Raw genomic sequence first — 16,738 nt, 5'->3', positions numbered from 1 at the left:
GACGCATACAAAAGCTAGTGATCATCTACCTCATCTGGACATCACGCCTTATTAAACTACAAGGGAATGAGGCGGCACGCACTGCTGCCCTCCAATTTACTAGCCACGGATTCGTAGAAAGCAGAAAAGACCCGCCAGATTCCCTCACCAACCTCTAAGTCCAAAGCCGTTGTACAGATGCCTACAAACCCACACATACTAGTACAACACAACGTATTACCCAACACATGCCCCTATGAATGCCCACCCTGTAAAGGAAGGAAGGAAGGAGAGAGAGAACAAACTTTTATTTCTAAGTCCAGGTTCTAATTTGAAAGTTCAATTCACCGGATCCACGTAGTACTCCTGAATGCCCGTGCGGATCCGATGAACGTGTTTGTAGAGAGCTTCCTGGGCAGCCTGGATGTTCACTGTCGGCGGGGAAGACAGCCGAGCTCCCAGGAGGTGAGGGATGGGGCAAGAGATGGCGGGGTGCAGTCCCAATAGGAATGAGGGATGGATGGGTAGGAAGAACACCTGGGGCAGGAAGGATGGCCAGGGCGCCGATAGATGTGGTGAAGAATGTGATGGGAGGGGAGTGAAGAGGTTTGAGCCTGCCGAATGAGACACGCAGCCTAACGAGTTAGACGGGAACTGGGGGGTGGGTACAGGGTGCGTGATAGGCGTTGGGCGTGTAATTGGTAACGGCGGGAAGCGCGGTGTTGAGTACGAGCCGTCGGTGGGTGGTACAAGGTTGGCCAGGACATGGGCGGGCCTGGGAAAGGTACTCGGGTGAGCGCGTCTGCTAAGGCGTTTCCGCACATGCCAGCGTGGCCAGGAACCCAAAGCAGTGTGAAGCGTGGCCGAGAATTCGATGCAAGTATCGGAGTGACGAAATCAGTGGTGTGTGGGTGGGTCTTATGGTCAGCGAAATTACGAAGGGCTGACTGACAGTCGGAGAAAATATATACTGGCGTGGTGGCAGGAACATTAAGAGTAGCGTGCTCTATTGCAAGGGCAATGGCGTATTCTTCGAGGGAGGTCGAATCCGGTGGAGAAAGAAAGGAAAGCATAGCAGTGTCTAAAGAAGGGAGTATGAGAAATGAAGCCGTGCTCGTTGATTTTGAGGGGATGTAGGAGATAGTACAGGGAAGACAGGAACCATCCAATCAACTGCACCCAATGCTTATCAGTGATTTCAAATAAATGTGTCAAACTTGCATGAGGAACACCTTACGGCATTTTTAACTTTCATTCATGGAATTATTTGTATAAACTTGTTATACACTTATACTGAAGTGACCAGGCAGTATATTTGAAGGTGAGTGAACATTCGCAACTTAGAATACTGTGCGAGTACTTCTTGATATTCGATTTGCAGCTCTGTTTCAAATATTTGAAATTTACAAATAGTAGAGGAACGAATGTTTGCTCTATCTGAAGACGTGCAAACTTTCAAGCTTTACTACATGGTACGACCTTGCGGGTTGGTTTTTCTGCATGACACCGAAGCCGTGCCAAAAGCCCAATGTACAGTTGTCAAAAGTGTTAACAATAACGAAGAAGCGGGTGCCAGCCTATGCACGGAGCGGCACATTACGATAGCCACCGACGCATCTTCGGCGGTAGATAATCGGTGCTCCTTAGGCTGACCTGCTGTACTCGGCAGCTCCAGCGCATGCGCATAGCTTCGCTGATTACCCAGGGCGCTACAGCAAGCTGCCGCTCTGTGCCAACAGTGGCACCTCATTCTTTGTTGTTGTTAACACTTTTGATGACTGTAGATGCCTTGCACCAAATAAGTGTTCGCTAACTGTGGTGTATGTTAGGTCAAGTGCAACACTACGAGAGCGAAATTTATAATCTAAAATAGGTTTCCTATAAATATAATAGCAGGAGTGAGAAATAAAACGTTATTGTTGGCTTGTTGGTGAGGTACCACCGGTAACTAGCATGCCCAGCCACCTTTCAATCATTGAGGAGGGTGGGGGCGGGGGGGGGACTGCTGCCTATCATACATATTAAATATACTTAATATGCTTAGTGTGTTCACAGTATTTTGAGGAACCCATATTTCTCCATGGCAATGTATGCAAAATTCTTGTTGCACTGGTTTGCATGTCTATGTTTTATTTTCTGTTACATTAAATGTTTTGTATGTCAAACACAAGTACCTGAACAGAGATGTGTCTAGTTCTGACTACCTAAGCTGTCTTGTTTGGTGTAGTTATGTTTTATACACTCTAGAAACACCAAAACAAAGATAGTGTGGTTTGAAAATATTCAATTCACAGCCAGCTTTTACTATTCGTATCCAAAAATATTTTATTCAATTCACAGAACAGATGCAAAGCTGATAATCACACACCTCTAAATATAGATACAAAAGGTAAGTTGTCGTTTGTAGCGACAAAAAACACTTAGCTGTAGTGGTGTCGTTAAGGGTGGGCCGGGGGTCCCTGGGCCCCGGGTACCAGCCCCTCGGTAAAAGGGGGGGGGTGCCACTCGTGCTCCTACAATGTGTAATGCTGACGTCGAAAACTGGAAGACAACTGTAACGAGACCACAGCTTTGGCCTGTTCAATTTATGTCCCCACCAGTCTATTCAAATTTGTTTCCCGGTACAATGGAAGAAAGCGAGGAGAATTTCGGCATCCAGGAATGTCGCGGTAGTCGAGGATGGGTGCAGCTTGAGGAGTTAATTGGCTGCAGGGTGAGTGGAGGCGAACAAGGAATGATTCCTGGAAAGCCCCTTCATCACGTCCAGGACCACTGTTGGGGCGGTTGGGGCGACGGGCGAGATCAGTAGGGGGGGGGGGGAGTGAAGGGGGAGGTATCCAAGCCTACGAGACTTTGGTCATGTGTCCTCGGCGGTTTTCTACGTGGCTTTTTTTACGCACATGAGATGTGTACGGGCTCGTGGTGAATATTTAGCATTTTCTGGAGTATTCGCGGTGACGCGCCGGAGACCGTGTACCCCGGTCCCGTTGTCATATTTTCAGAAGGAAACCAAGGTGAAAATGACCTGAAAAAAAATATATATATGGGGAATCTTGAGGAAGTGGGTACTGAGAATTAAAACGAAATGAAAGTAAGTGTGAAACATGCAATGAAGGTTGGTGCGGAGGAGCTAACTGTACAAATTAAGCCTGTGTTGGGAGGAGGGGTGGGAGCTCAGGTGTCCAACATTAGGCGATACAAATGGGTTGTCGCGATTTCCCCTTGGTTGCACCAGATTATTTCAGTGCTTGCACTAACCAACCAATTTGCAATCCAAGCAATCGTGAAGGATCTGATATCGGGTGTTGATAGCTCATATTTTTTACGTCGTTGACTTTCCTTCATCGTGCCCAGCGACGCAGCCAGCACATGGCGATTGTACGAAGATGGCATTATATGGAAGGGGCGTATCCCATGTGGCCCCGTGTAATTAAACTAGAAGAACAATAGACGAGTAGCTTGTCGAACAAATTATGCAAAAAATAGAACAGTTATGTAGGCATTTATTTTATTTACCTAACTTTTAATCAGGTAAATCTGTTTTTTTTTATTTCATTCTCCTGTAAGTTAAGCGCAATATAAATGAGTACCTGCATTGCGTATATAAATAAAGCGGATAGCCTTGTGTTCCTCTTCTTTCCATTTTATAATGGTTTTCGTGTGGCTGTCCCAAGGAGTTCTAAGTGAAGAAATATTTGAAGCTGATGACCTAAATATTTTGCTTTGGTAGGTTCATCTTTCGAGGTGGAGGGTGAGAAAAAAAAGAACAGGACAACGAAATTAAGTGCATAACAAAAAGATAAACACCAGGTACGTCACCCACTTTCTATCATTAGGCAATTGATCCGCTGAGTGCTCCCATCCTGGAATATGGTCGGGAGACCCCACGATAATTGAGGTGGGAGTGAGGGGCAGTTTCTGTGTTAGTGAAAGCGTTCTGCTGAGTGCTTTGTGAACATTACTAGAAAAAAAATGTTGAAGACTGTGCGACTAAGGACAGAACGCTTGGTGTCGTATACAAGATTTTTGAGCTGAGTGCCCCTCCCCATGCATTGGGGAGAGGAAAAATCTACTGGAACGACTCAGGCAGCACAACGACGTCCGGCTGCAAAACCGTCGCCCAGTACTGCAAAACATCAGAACGCAAAAGAGACTTCAGTGAAACGCTCCAGAAGCGTGACCAACTGGAGGAAAGGATGCAAATAACATAAATCCTTCCGTCCGAACCCTCACCACTTGTGTACACGCGGGTACCGCGCTCCACAGCAAGGCGCTTTGTGAGTGACCGGCGCTACAACGCGACCCCAGTCACCCCTGAAGGAAGAGGGAATCGAGATGGGTCCCAAACGTCTCGTTCTTGGTTATTACTTTTGGTTGGAGAGGGCGATATTATTTCCTCAGCTACTGGGAAAAGGTTGTTTCATCTAGGATCTGTCTTGACCTAGTCGACTGTACAACGACGTCAATGAAATCGTTGTCACCAACATATCGGGATGGGCACGACCGAACGGTTGTGAGCCAGCGTGTGGCACTGATACACTCGGGCCCGTACGAATCTGATATTTTACTCAAGAGTTCTTTCTTTATCGCCTCATAACCTCCTTCGATTCAGATTTCCTCCATTGGCTGGTGGCTGCTTCACTGGTAAGCCCGAACCTCGCATTTTATACGTTATACTGTGTTCATTTTCCCAAGACACCAACGTCAATTAACTTATTTGCAAATGTGTGGTGGAATCTTTTTACAACAAACGAAAGGAAACAACAACATCGTCGCAGACAAACATCCACACGACTAGCCATGCACTGGCCGCTTAAGCCCCAACCACATGGAGCGATTTTGCAAGCGACTTGGGGAGCGACGCGACTAGCGACGAACTACTTTTCGCCGCGGACCAAGTCGCTCATCGAATCGCTCGGTTCTGGGTCGCCAGAAACCAGCCGGTCGTGCCAGAAACAGTCGCTCGCCTCCCGGAAGTGGCCTCAGCGACTAGCCAATAGGAGAGCCCGTACGTAAGCGCGCAACCTCCGGTTTTGGAAGAGAACGGGGGGAAGACTTTGCAAATCCACGCAGACGGCGTTTGCGGTGCAGCGGAAAAGAAAGCTCCGCGTGGCAAAGCTTGTGTACACGCTGAAGCAGGAGCAAGAAGGCTCCCGCACACACTGGGTGAGACCCGTGTGGCAAAAACGACGTCAAGAAAGCGAATTCTTCACGGCGTTCATGTTGGAGCCGAGAAACGAGGCGCAGAAGGAAGAGCGTGCGCTAACCTAAACCAGTTTTAGAGATGCAATGAAGTGCAAAAAGCAAGGTAGAAAGGCGTAATACTTTTTAGTCATGCTTTTTTATGACAAATGAACAAAAAAGTGTTTGCAAACAACCAGCGTACCAAGCACGTGTGTGCGGCAACATTGAAATCGCCATCCTCAGTCACTCGAGCAGTCGCTGTCAGTTGCCTCGGCGAGCGACTTCGGTTCGGCGACTGCGGATCCTAGTCGCGTCGCTCGTCGTGTCGCTGTAAAAATCGCTCCATGTGGTTAGCGCTTTAGACGACTCATGTACGGCCAGTCGTCTCTTTCCCCGCTAAATGTTCCCTTTCTATCTAATATTCTCAGTAATCACATAACCATAGAAATAAAGAGACCCGACAATGTATCTATTTCAAACGTACTGAAATTCTCACTTAGAGAAATTTCCAGCATGCATTGCATGCTGCCGCAGAGGCTGCCTTTAGTGACAAACGGGCAGGCGGTTTTTCCGAATTTCTGGGGCGGCCGTTTCTTTCACATTTTATACCACTTTTCCTGCACAATACTTGAAAATAGCTTTTTTTTAAAGCCCGACTGCTAATTTGCTGGGACAACTTCTATTTCTCCCCCAACCTTCTTTCACCAGGCTCCGCCTGTGGTCCTTCAAGCGTAATTTGTTCAAGGTGTGTTCCTAGACACAGGAAAATTGATGCGAATGAAGCGACTATTTGTCTTGCATGTGTTGCCTTTAAACAGCCCTATCATTGCTGGCCACCCTCCTCCAGGCCCACATGGCATCTGCATGATTTAGTCGGCACAGTGGGCTGTGAAGCTTTCCGAACGCCTCTGGCGACCACCTTATAGTGTCGTTTTCTGACGAGGCCCGAGACTCTCTCACACCTCCATTGCTCTTGCAGGCATCCATTCGCTTGGTATCGACTGTAAGATGTGGTACTCTCACACTGCCGCATATCAGCCTTTTCCCCTACCCTATATACTTTGGTTTGGCGCATTACACCCTGTGCTGTCGCAAGTAGCTCTTGGCCACTCCTTTCTTGGCTGCTAATGGTGTTTTCGTGCTCACGAGTGACACACCATAATGCTCCTTACTGTTAGGATTTTTATCGATGCCTAATTCACTGAAAAGGTCAGTGTTGTGTATCAAGATCTGCACCAGAGTCGTCGTCTGGGGTTCTCTAAACCAAGCTCATGTAGCTATTATTGCCTAAATAACACACGGCTTCTTATCTTGCTGCTTACTTTTCTAATATATTGCCAGTTCTTTATAAATAACTACACATCAAGTATCCTGTGGCTTCATTTCGCATCGCATGTCGCATATTATGCATGCTTGCATTGACGTTTTGAAGCCCATGCATTCAGTATCTGTAAAAAGTTTTGTTTACATTGGTATCCAAATGAGAGACAAAATTTGTCGAGACCAATCGCTCTTGTCGCGCGATGAGAGCAATGCCGAGTGACAAGAGTGACAGAAATCGCTTTTGGTAGCTCCAGTCGCAAGTGTGAACCAGCCTTCATATGCTAACAATAGAAGACATTAATATTATCAATAATAACAATAACACTAGTTTTATTATTAATAATTGTTTTGTATATGTGAGGGGGAGACATTTTCTGGACCCCGGGTGCAAGTTTACCCAGCAATGCCACAGCTCAGCTGCAATTGCCATCACTGCTGGAGAGAGAAAAATGACAAGCAAAACCTCATCCCTGACTGATTCCAGTTTTAAGTTGTAGTGGTACTTTTGTGCTGTTCGACAAGCAATAATTTGCGGTAAAATTGCTGCAGACAAGTCCTCAGTCACGCTAAACACAGAAGAAATGAACTTGAAAGCATTGCACATCACAAGATCTGTTCCTAAAAGTACCAACTGAAGTACAATATTGTTCTTCGGCATGTGACAGCACACATCAAGGACATATTGGGTGAACTGTCCAGCATCTGTTGAATGCATGGCATTATACCAGCTTGAACGTGCCTTAGAAGGGATAATTTTAAAAACGGTAACTTGAGAGGGCCCACGAAAAAAAAAAAATACTTTGCACCAGGGCTAAGTGCAACTAGTTAATATTTTCTCATTCACTACTTGAGGCCTGGATGTGTATTATTTTAAAGGAGCCATGAAGAGAAAACACAAGTTTGGTTCATTCAAAAGATTGTCTCGTTAGAATCATACTGACACCACTTTTAACGTAAACTTCGCTCAAATAAGCTACATAATTAGGAAAAACGGGAATGGTCATGCGACCCACCAGCTCATTTCCCGCAACAGAACTTATGTCGTCACATGAGCTAAGCTCTGCGATTGGCGGAGGCTGGCAGAAGCAGACGCAAATTAGGTAGAACTTACAAACGAGATGAACGAGCGATTTGCGCTTAAATTTAGGGCACATTCTTTACAAAGCAATAAGAATGATGGGACAAACAGTGGAAGTTACGAAAGCACATGTAAACATAGAAGTACTGATGCGTTCTGCTGTTCGTACTGCGCACAGCATGCTTGGTTTCGCTGCACAGCACTACGGGGCTTGGGGTTGTCTCAGACGACACTGGCCGATTGACGCAAGCAACGGTGTCTTACGTGACCCCATTTGTCGAGCGAGCACTGTTTCAGGGAACGAATATTTTCTCCCAGAACAAAAACAAGCCAGGTTTAAATGCGGGCAAAAACAAACCAAACGCTTGCCACGGTATTGTGGCGCCATCTAGGTTACGGAACGTAAAGAAACGCGGGAACAAACCAACACCGCTGTACAGGGTGGAGACAACCTTTGAACGGTCCCGTGCCGCCGCAATTGGGCCAACGGGCTCAACGCGTTATTCTTTTCGTTTCCCACGAGACCTAGCAACGCGAAACAGACAATATGATTCAACCTTCTTCAGTAAACCGCGTTGCGGCGATAATTTTAGCGCGGTTTTAACACAATGACTTGCTTCGGCGGCGAGCGAGCAACCGAACATGGCGGCGCCAGCGTTACGTGTCTCTACCCTGTACGGCGGATGCGTGAATGAAGGTACTCTAGGCTGCAGAGCGGTAGGTTTCAGTGATGTCACTTGGGACCACGAAAACGCACGATTGAGCGGGAAAATCAAAATTTTAACCTAAATTGTTTAATTTCTCAGTGAATAAAGCACCGTTTGTATCCGGACAAGCGCTGGGGGCACTATAAAACACGAAATCTTTCGAATAAAACCAACTTGCATTTTCTCTTCATGGCTCCTTTAAGGCTTCCCTAGTAGCACAAATTGTTGCCGCAACGTTTCTGCCGTGTTGCCAATGTTGTGTAACGTTAGGCAACGTTACACAACGTGGTGACAATGTTGCCAAATGTGGGCCAACGTTGGACACATTCAGCAACATTCACGCAATGTTTACAAACAACGTATAGGCAACGTTGCCCGTATGCACGTCTTTTAACATTGCAGCAATGTTGGCAAATGTGGCCCAACGTTGGACACATTCAACAACATTTACGCAACGTTTACAAACAACGGACGGGCAACGTTGCCCATATGCACGTTTTTGCACGTCGCAGCAATGTTGGCAAATGTGGGCCAACGTTGGGCACATTCAACAACAATCACGCAACGTTTACAAACAGCGGATGGGCAACGTTGCCCATATGCACGTTTTTGCACGTCGCAGCAAACGCATTCAACAACATTCACGCAATGTTTACAAACAACGGATGGGCAGTGTTGCCCGTATGCACGTTTTTTCACATTGAAGCAATGTTGCCAAATGTGGGCCAACGTTGGACACATTCAACAACATTTACGCAACGTTTACAAACAACGCATAGGCAACGTTTCCCACAGGCACGTTTTCTTGCGTTGCAGCAATGTTGGCAAATCTCATATTTATGATGTTAAACGATTGTATGGGGAGTTAATAAGCTGCCTAAAAATTCAAATGATCCTGTACAGCAGACTTGAATGTTTGCGATGTAGTACATGTAATGTCGGGATACGTTAATTTCGGGAGTGTGGTTACATGTACGTGATCCACAGTTTCTACAATGCCCACGAAAAATCCAGAAACAACATTGCCTGTGTGCTTGTTTATCAAGGTTGCCGCAATATTGAGGAATGTTAAATGTATAGCAGCTTTCCATTTATATATTATGTGAACACCACACCAACCCAAGTTTTGGAGGAATTACGTCGCCTATAAAAGCTCAAATGGTTATGCACAACGGACGCCACAGTTCACTAGCTGTGCCATCGCCTCCTGTACTTTACTGTACTTTAGCTGCGCAGAATACGGCACTTACACACACACGCACGCACATAAATTAAATCCCCATCGTCAGCCTGTCCACTGCAGGACGAGGGCATCTCCCAGTACAAGTTTTTGCCGAATGCTACACCAAAGGGGCCAATCTTGTTCTCGTGAATGGATGCCGTTTTCTTAGGCATCGCCAATCTGGTTTAGCCTCTCTGATATCCGCTGATGATATACCACAGGACCAGGCAGCACCCCAGACCGCCGAATATAACGGAACAAAGGGCGGTACCTGTACTAGATTTGAAGTTATTCAGAGGCAGACAGCAGGGCACCCTACATCGATGTGTGATCATTTAGAGACAGAGCTCTCGAAAAACTGCAGACATGCATGTGGAGGAGTGTCACGCTGAGCGTGTAGATCCCCCCCCCCCCCCCCCCTCACCTTCCTTCATGAAATCTAAAAGGAACCGCGAGCGCTTAAACGTTTCTCAAAACGAAAGAAACGCGTGGTGCCGGTTCGATGGATGGCGCAACCAAACTCGACGACAGATCCATTTATTTTAGTCCCTCATTTGTTGGATGATCACACAATATTACTACATGTAGAGTGGATACAGCCTAGAATAAAATAATACCGCCATTCCGCGCATCGTGCGTTTCATTAAAGCCAGGTGCTGCGCCGTTCTAAGACGGTCATTTTTTCAAAATGGCCACCGGCTGTCCCATAAATGAAATTCGTTTTTATTTCATTTTTTTTAGTAAGCGGGTAAATCTCATCGCCGTTCTTGGTGTTAATCAAAATATACCACAAATATGGGACCTTCCATTGAAGATTGAGCGCGAACAAAAGATTGTTTTGTTCAGGAAAAACTTGCCAAAACGCTCATTTATTTCTGTATCATTCTGTATAATTAAAATACACAAACAGCTTGGCTTCGTTTATGTTGGAGAACAGAATTTTAACAGGTCAGGCAGGCAGATTCCTGATCATAGCCAATACTCTTTCTAGCCTCACTAAGTTATTGGTGTCGTGCATGAGCTCGCGTCATCCGCATGCGCAATGATCGTGTTGGCCGCGGCATTCCTTTGTGTCGGGCGCATGGGCCCGCGGCGATTTCGTCCACGTGGAAGAAATCGAGCCTCTGTTAGTCATGCAGGCGTAATTATTATAATCATAATTACATCCTAAAATTATAAATGTCCGTATTCTACCTGTTTCCTCTTAGTTTTAAGCTCAGTTTAAGCCAATCTTTGCCGCGCGTTATTTGTTTTCACCAATAAACAATAATGAGAAGGTTGCATTCCACCTCGCCTCCTACTTCTCGCTTACCCCTACTCCATTTATATGTCCCATTTGCACTTCAGCCTTCGTAATATCGCTCAAAAACAGTCACTTTCAAAAAGAATCATGAATTCTCTACTCGTCGTGCTGTAGTCGCACTTTTCTTATGGAGTTGCTGAACAAATGTGTGCTTTTTTTACGGTGAGGTGCCCACAATAATTTGAAGATGGGACTCAACAACGAGGCACCTTATTTCTATACCCGTTTTTTTTGTCATTCACTTTTTCTAAAGGTATATACGCGTACGACGTATACGCGCAAAAATTTCTTCGCGGCGTGCATCTGACACATGAATTTCTTGAGGACACATTGGACTTACAATAACTGTAAGTGGTCGCTTTTGTTAGCTATGGACGCGTTTCCGTGAAGTCCAGTCCCCGTGAAATTTATGAACGTGTGCGATGAAGCGTCGCTATGCCACACCTAGATGGAAGCCAATCAAGTTATATAGGTGCGACAGTCACGCTCTGCCAAATCACCAGTGTAAATCAACTTAGATCCGTGTAAATGTCACCCAAATAATAGCATTTCACTGATGTACGACACCAAATTTGCCATTCTGCGAATGCGCTCTTCCGTGCGGTATAGCAGTCAGGGCTCAACGGTTCGCACCAGCCCCTGCAGGCCGTGTCGCTCATGCAACTGGTATACCGATTGTCTCATCTTAGTGTGATTTAGTTATTTTAGGAACCCACCACAGTGGCTGTTGTGCTGCTGAGCCCAAGGATTGAGCCCAATGACGCGGGTTCGATTTCAGCCTCCAGGCAGCGGCAGCCGCTTTTTTTGCGGGTGTGGAGGCGAGAAGCGAAAATACCTGTGTTCGAGATTTCGCGCACGTTAATTAGATCCCCAGGTGGTCAAAATTAATCCGGAGCCCTCTACTACGGCACGCCTCATCGCCTGTGTAGCGTCGGCGCGTGAAACCTCACAATCAGTCAAATCAGATGTTTTAGGGCGATTTTAACACATCATTAAACTTAAAGAGCATAACACAGCTGCTGCGCATCGATAAAGCCGCGCGCAGCTTTCACCCTCGACTGTGCGTTGTCACGCATGGCCAGCTATCGGGCCGTTTTCGTGAGTCTTTTGCAAATGCCAGTCGGGTGCGTTTTTGTCCACGTGCATGCCGCATATATCCAGGAAACTGACCGAATACAGCGCCTGCTAATTAACCCAACGCGCGCATGAAACTGACGGCGCAGCATTACGACGTCAGTGCATACGAATGAGAACTTGGGTTTCATTGCCGTGTGTTATTTCGCACTCATTATTTGCTGAATAAATACATAAACTGGAATTACAACAAGAAAATAACTTTTTATGCCGTCATCAAATAGTATCGAGTTTACTCTGCTCCGACTTAGCTTCCTCTACGTTCCTATAGCCGCTCACTTCACCATGTACATCCCAAATTTAACGCGGCCTCTTTACAACGCATGTTCTTTGGGGAACGTGCACCATATGGAAAGACAAACTGACCGGGTATACTCCGTGTTTTTCGTTCGACGTGTTGGCCGTATCTTTAAGAAGTTCGCGCAGATAACCTTAATACAGCTTTTTTTCATACCTGCCTGAAAACAGCACTCACAAATGGCTTCCCAACTTTCCTTTCCTATTGTTGAAACATTGCACGCCTGTCTTAGGTAGTAGATTACGGCTGTATTATGAAAAGGTAATTGTGAATCGACAAGGGAAATTTCCAGTTCCATTTTACTAAGTTTTCACAAGCATCTCGCACTTTTAACTCTCTGCCTTAAAGGAGTACTGACACAAAATTTTTACTTCATTTTTTTTATTGGCTAGGTGTAATAGGTGTAATATTTGGTATACGTTGCAGTGAAGGGGTATTCTAGCGATTGCGCGATCGAAATGGCGACCTTCGGAAGCCTATTTAGGGCCTCTTTAAATCATGCGTGGCGGGTTGTTTTTATGTTGCCACCTGTATATCCTTAGACAAAAATAATCTAGATAGAAGGTTCAAACATTTCCTTGTTGCTGGATCCTCATAATTACTTGAAAAAATTAATTTACTGGAGAAATTTTACATGCAAGTTTCTGTGCATCTGTGACGTGGGAGTGCGAGCCATACATGTCGCCAGCTAATTACAATCGTATGTGTTTTCCCTTCATGTTGCCGCAGTAATTACAGTTGATTCATGAAATGGATTCAAACCCACAGTTCATGTTCTTTAAATTGCCCCCCCCCCCCCCCTTCATGTGAAATTTAGTCATTTTTATAGCCCCTCTGATCAGCGAACGTTCCAACTAGTCCACACCTTGCACCCTTGTTTGAAATAAACAACATCAAGTGGGCTGTTTTATATTTCAATTTCCCCATAGACATTTCGCCTACCTCGGGCGCCAAAGTCAGAGCACCATCATATTGTAACGTAGTATTTTGGTTAGATACTGCCGCTACTGTAGCATGAAGATCGGAAGGAAGAAGTCGAGACGTCGAAGAAGTTTTAAGGTTAACTTGTTTACTTTACGGATGACATTGATGACATTTAGCACATACAAACTTGAGACAATTACACTTATTACATAGATGAAAAAGGCATTCAAAAGATTCAGAGTACTTAACGAAACATGGCGGGCGAAGGGCTCCCGGCGTCTGGCCCCGACGATCGGCAGCAAGCGGCTCTCCTGCTGTTGCTCTCCCTCTCAATCGCCGCTCCCCAGAGGGGCCGCGTTGTATTTGCTTTGGGGGGACGCATTGGGGGAAAAAGCGCATCCTAGCGTGTGCGGACCGGGTGGGAAAAGGCTAAGGCACACCCGCAGCCAATCAGGAAGACGCTTCTTAGCTCCAATCAGACATGTCCCTGCCAACGTGAAAATGACCAAAAACACAGACACAAGGTTTCGGCTCAAAAACGCGCGCTTGTGGCAAAAGAATTACTGGGAAGAATAAAGTAAAGGTATACAAACTCGAAAAGGAGAAAAGACAGGCGGCCGTTTGAAGGAGACCGAGGGAGAACATAGCGGCCCGCGTCGGCGCGCAACGGGGGTCGGAGACGCCAGTGCGCGGTAATAGAAGCCGAGGCGAGGGTTCGCTTCCCCCAACAGCCGTCGTCTCCCGGTCGGCCGACGGGCCGACACACGTGCCGGAGCCGTTTCTCAGAAAAATAGGGGGCCACCGCCCAGCCGCGTCCGAAGCGCTTTCGCACACAACATTTTGGAGGAAGAGCCCTGGCTGTGGGCAGAACTTAAAAAACAACCAGAAAACATCAAGAGATCTCCGCTTCGCGACAATATTGTTACATAAATGAAAAAATAAAACAAAACAAAGACCTAACCCTGGTGTGATACCCATTTTCCAGCCGATTCTGCCTGTACGAAATATCATTGGCCTATTTCAAGGATCTTTTGTAATTATACAAACAGACCTTCCAAGTAAGCTGAAAACCAGCTTCCCCATTTTCGCTTTTGTTCCCTTCCATTAGCATTACACATATATCTTCAGATTTTTCCTGGTGTAATTTTTATTCGTAAGAGGCTCCAATGCATCGAACACTTGTCGCGTTCTGCTTGGCGCGAAACGAAATACAGGACGCCAGGCGTTCTCAGAAAGCGGGGTGCTCGGAGGCACGCCGTCTCGCGCGTTCCTTTGTTCCTACATGCCTTATTTTTTGTTTTCGTCGTCGCCCCGTCCCTTCTAGAGTGTGTCGCAAAGGAAGTTTTAGCAGCCGAGCGCGAAGTTGGGGATGGCCGAAAAAAAAAAAAAACGAAAAGAAAAGGCTTTCGTCCTTGGCCAAACGTCCTACCCTCTCACACGCGCACACGTGCGCGCCGCTCGCAGAGCGGTCCCCTCCTTTTTTTTTTTTTTCTTTATTATAGCGGTCCCCTCCTGCTCCTCTGCGCTTGGCAGCCGTGGTTGCTGTCAACAGTTGGTGCCGTGCGTTGGGTTGTGGAGAGCGAACGAAAAGCGCGCGCTTTTGCAGAAACCAGCAGCCATGCATCCTGACAATCAAGCGGAATGTAGAAGGGACCAATACGAAATTTTGTTGTGTGGCCGCATGTTATGGCGAATATTTGTGGGTTGGAAAGCGTGGAAAGTTCATAGCAACCGACCATGAAGGTAAGCGCTCGTTTTTCTGAGCTCGCCTCAGTCTTTCGAACGCAGTTTACTTCGTAAAAGAGCGGGAACAAGACTGCCCTCCCGTTTCTAGCCTCTAAGCATATCCTTCTTGCTTTTGTGAATGCGTATGGTTGTAAAAGGTGGAACATGTATTCAGCGCTTAAATTTTATGGAAAGAATATAATGCGAAATGAGGTGGGCGCTCAGAAGTAGATTTTTTGTTATGATGCTGAAATCGAGTGTAGGTTCTGCAAGAACCTTGATACGTACGATTGGCTTTTAATTTACTTCTCGCCACAGCTGCTCACGCGCGCGAGAAATAAAACTAAGAAGTTTAACTTCGTTGTCATGTTTAATTTCACGCGAGTTTCAGCGGCATGCTGTTCCAGAACACTATTTAGCGTTGCAGTTAAGCCATGTTATGAGCTGCTTATATGCTAACCATCTTACGATGTAACGCCTTACGTCTTTGTAGTATCCACAAACTTTCCATGTGAAAAGCTGGTGTTCGTCGGATGCTTATAATTATAAAGAAAATGGCATACGCACAAAAAAAAACAGCTCAATGCCAGTTTTTCGAGAACAAACGGTAAATTTAAATTAGGCAACCAAGGAAACACATGGTTGTAATTTGTGTAATGTTTCCATTCTTTAAAATTGCCTGTTTTCTAATTTTTGTTCGCTGTGTTTTTATGTTTATGGGCACTGAGGCAATTATCGTCTTCTTTCAATTAATATTGCCGACGTGCCCCGTCGTCATCAGTTGGTCGGCTCGCTTGTTAATTGAAAATTCTCTGGCACGCTGTTGAAGACTTTTCACTTAATTACTCAATGGCCTGTAAAGAAAGCTGTGAGGTATTTTATATAATTAAGTACTTTTGTCCTTTTCTGTTTTCCAGGAATGCTTGAGAAACCCACTCATGCGATGTGCGTGTCATAAATTTAGTTGACACAGGCATTAGAAAAAGTTAAACAAGCAAGGCAAAGTGTAAAGTGGGAAGGCCTGTTTTGCTATATTCCTTCCTAAAGGTAAGATTTTCCCCATTTGCTAAAATTTGCTTCACTTCAGTTTTCTGCATCACTTCTATATACTGTTTTGTTTTCAGAAATGCCTTCATATTTACCGGCACCACAAAACTGACACACGAATAAGCTCATCTGGAAGAAAACGTCATCCAAAGCGCAAGTAAGCTTTTGAGCACGCAATGTGTTACAGCATTGCCCTTTTGTTTGTTTTCCACAAATGGCTGTAAAATCTCATTTGAACTGCCAGTACAAGAAAATCGATGCGGCCATATTGTATACCAAAAGTCCTGGTGTTTTTAGAGGTGAGATATTGTCTGTGCTGTAACAACTTTGTAACTTCTCCTAAACTACACATTTCGTTCATTTCGCAGAAGCGTCGCACTGGGTTCATGGCCGTCAAGTATGTCATCAAATTGATTTGTCAAGACAGAAGAACAAGCAAGCCCAGGAGGAGGAAAACGAAGGCATCGTCTGAAACAGTGTACTTGCGAAATTCAAGGCTTTAACAGAATACGTATTCGGCTCGATTGTTAAAAGTAAAATAAAACGCACATGTCCTTTCATCTTAAAGAGTGTCAGTGTTGTTATTTACGCTATCTGCATGTTCCTTGCTTTAAAATTCCGCCATTAAAGGGGAGAGCGTGCGTAGCAACGGCGCCATGACGTAGTACGCCACGTGACGTCGCGCGCTCTCGCCTCCTCTCCCCTTCCGCTCGCCGTGACGTCACGCGCCACCACCACCTAGACTTTCAAGGCCTGCGGAGTGCCGCCGTGACGTCACAGGGCAGGGGCGGCCGCGCGCCGCCCGCAGAGCACG

At 45.9% G+C, this 16,738-nt stretch overlaps 1 long non-coding RNA gene across 1 annotated transcript; it reads left to right on the top strand.

Annotated features, from left to right (window-relative positions):
- The first annotated feature begins 14,715 nt into the window (after nt 1-14,715).
- LOC144164129 (uncharacterized) lies at nt 14,716-16,468 on the top strand. The gene is made up of 4 exons (XR_013321068.1): nt 14,716-14,895; nt 15,795-15,924; nt 16,002-16,223; nt 16,293-16,468. It is a non-coding gene; the product is annotated as an uncharacterized LOC144164129 (long non-coding RNA).
- Nucleotides 16,469-16,738: the final 270 nt, after the last annotated feature.

This window comes from Haemaphysalis longicornis, unplaced genomic scaffold (assembly GCF_048455015.1).
Source record: "Haemaphysalis longicornis isolate Haplotype H1 unplaced genomic scaffold, Haemaphysalis longicornis Haplotype H1 scaffold_1, whole genome shotgun sequence".
NCBI classification, from domain to species: Eukaryota; Metazoa; Arthropoda; class Arachnida; order Ixodida; family Ixodidae; genus Haemaphysalis; species Haemaphysalis longicornis.
The sequence above is the reverse complement of the archived record's forward strand: the minus strand, read 5'-3'. Positions and strand labels throughout refer to the sequence as shown.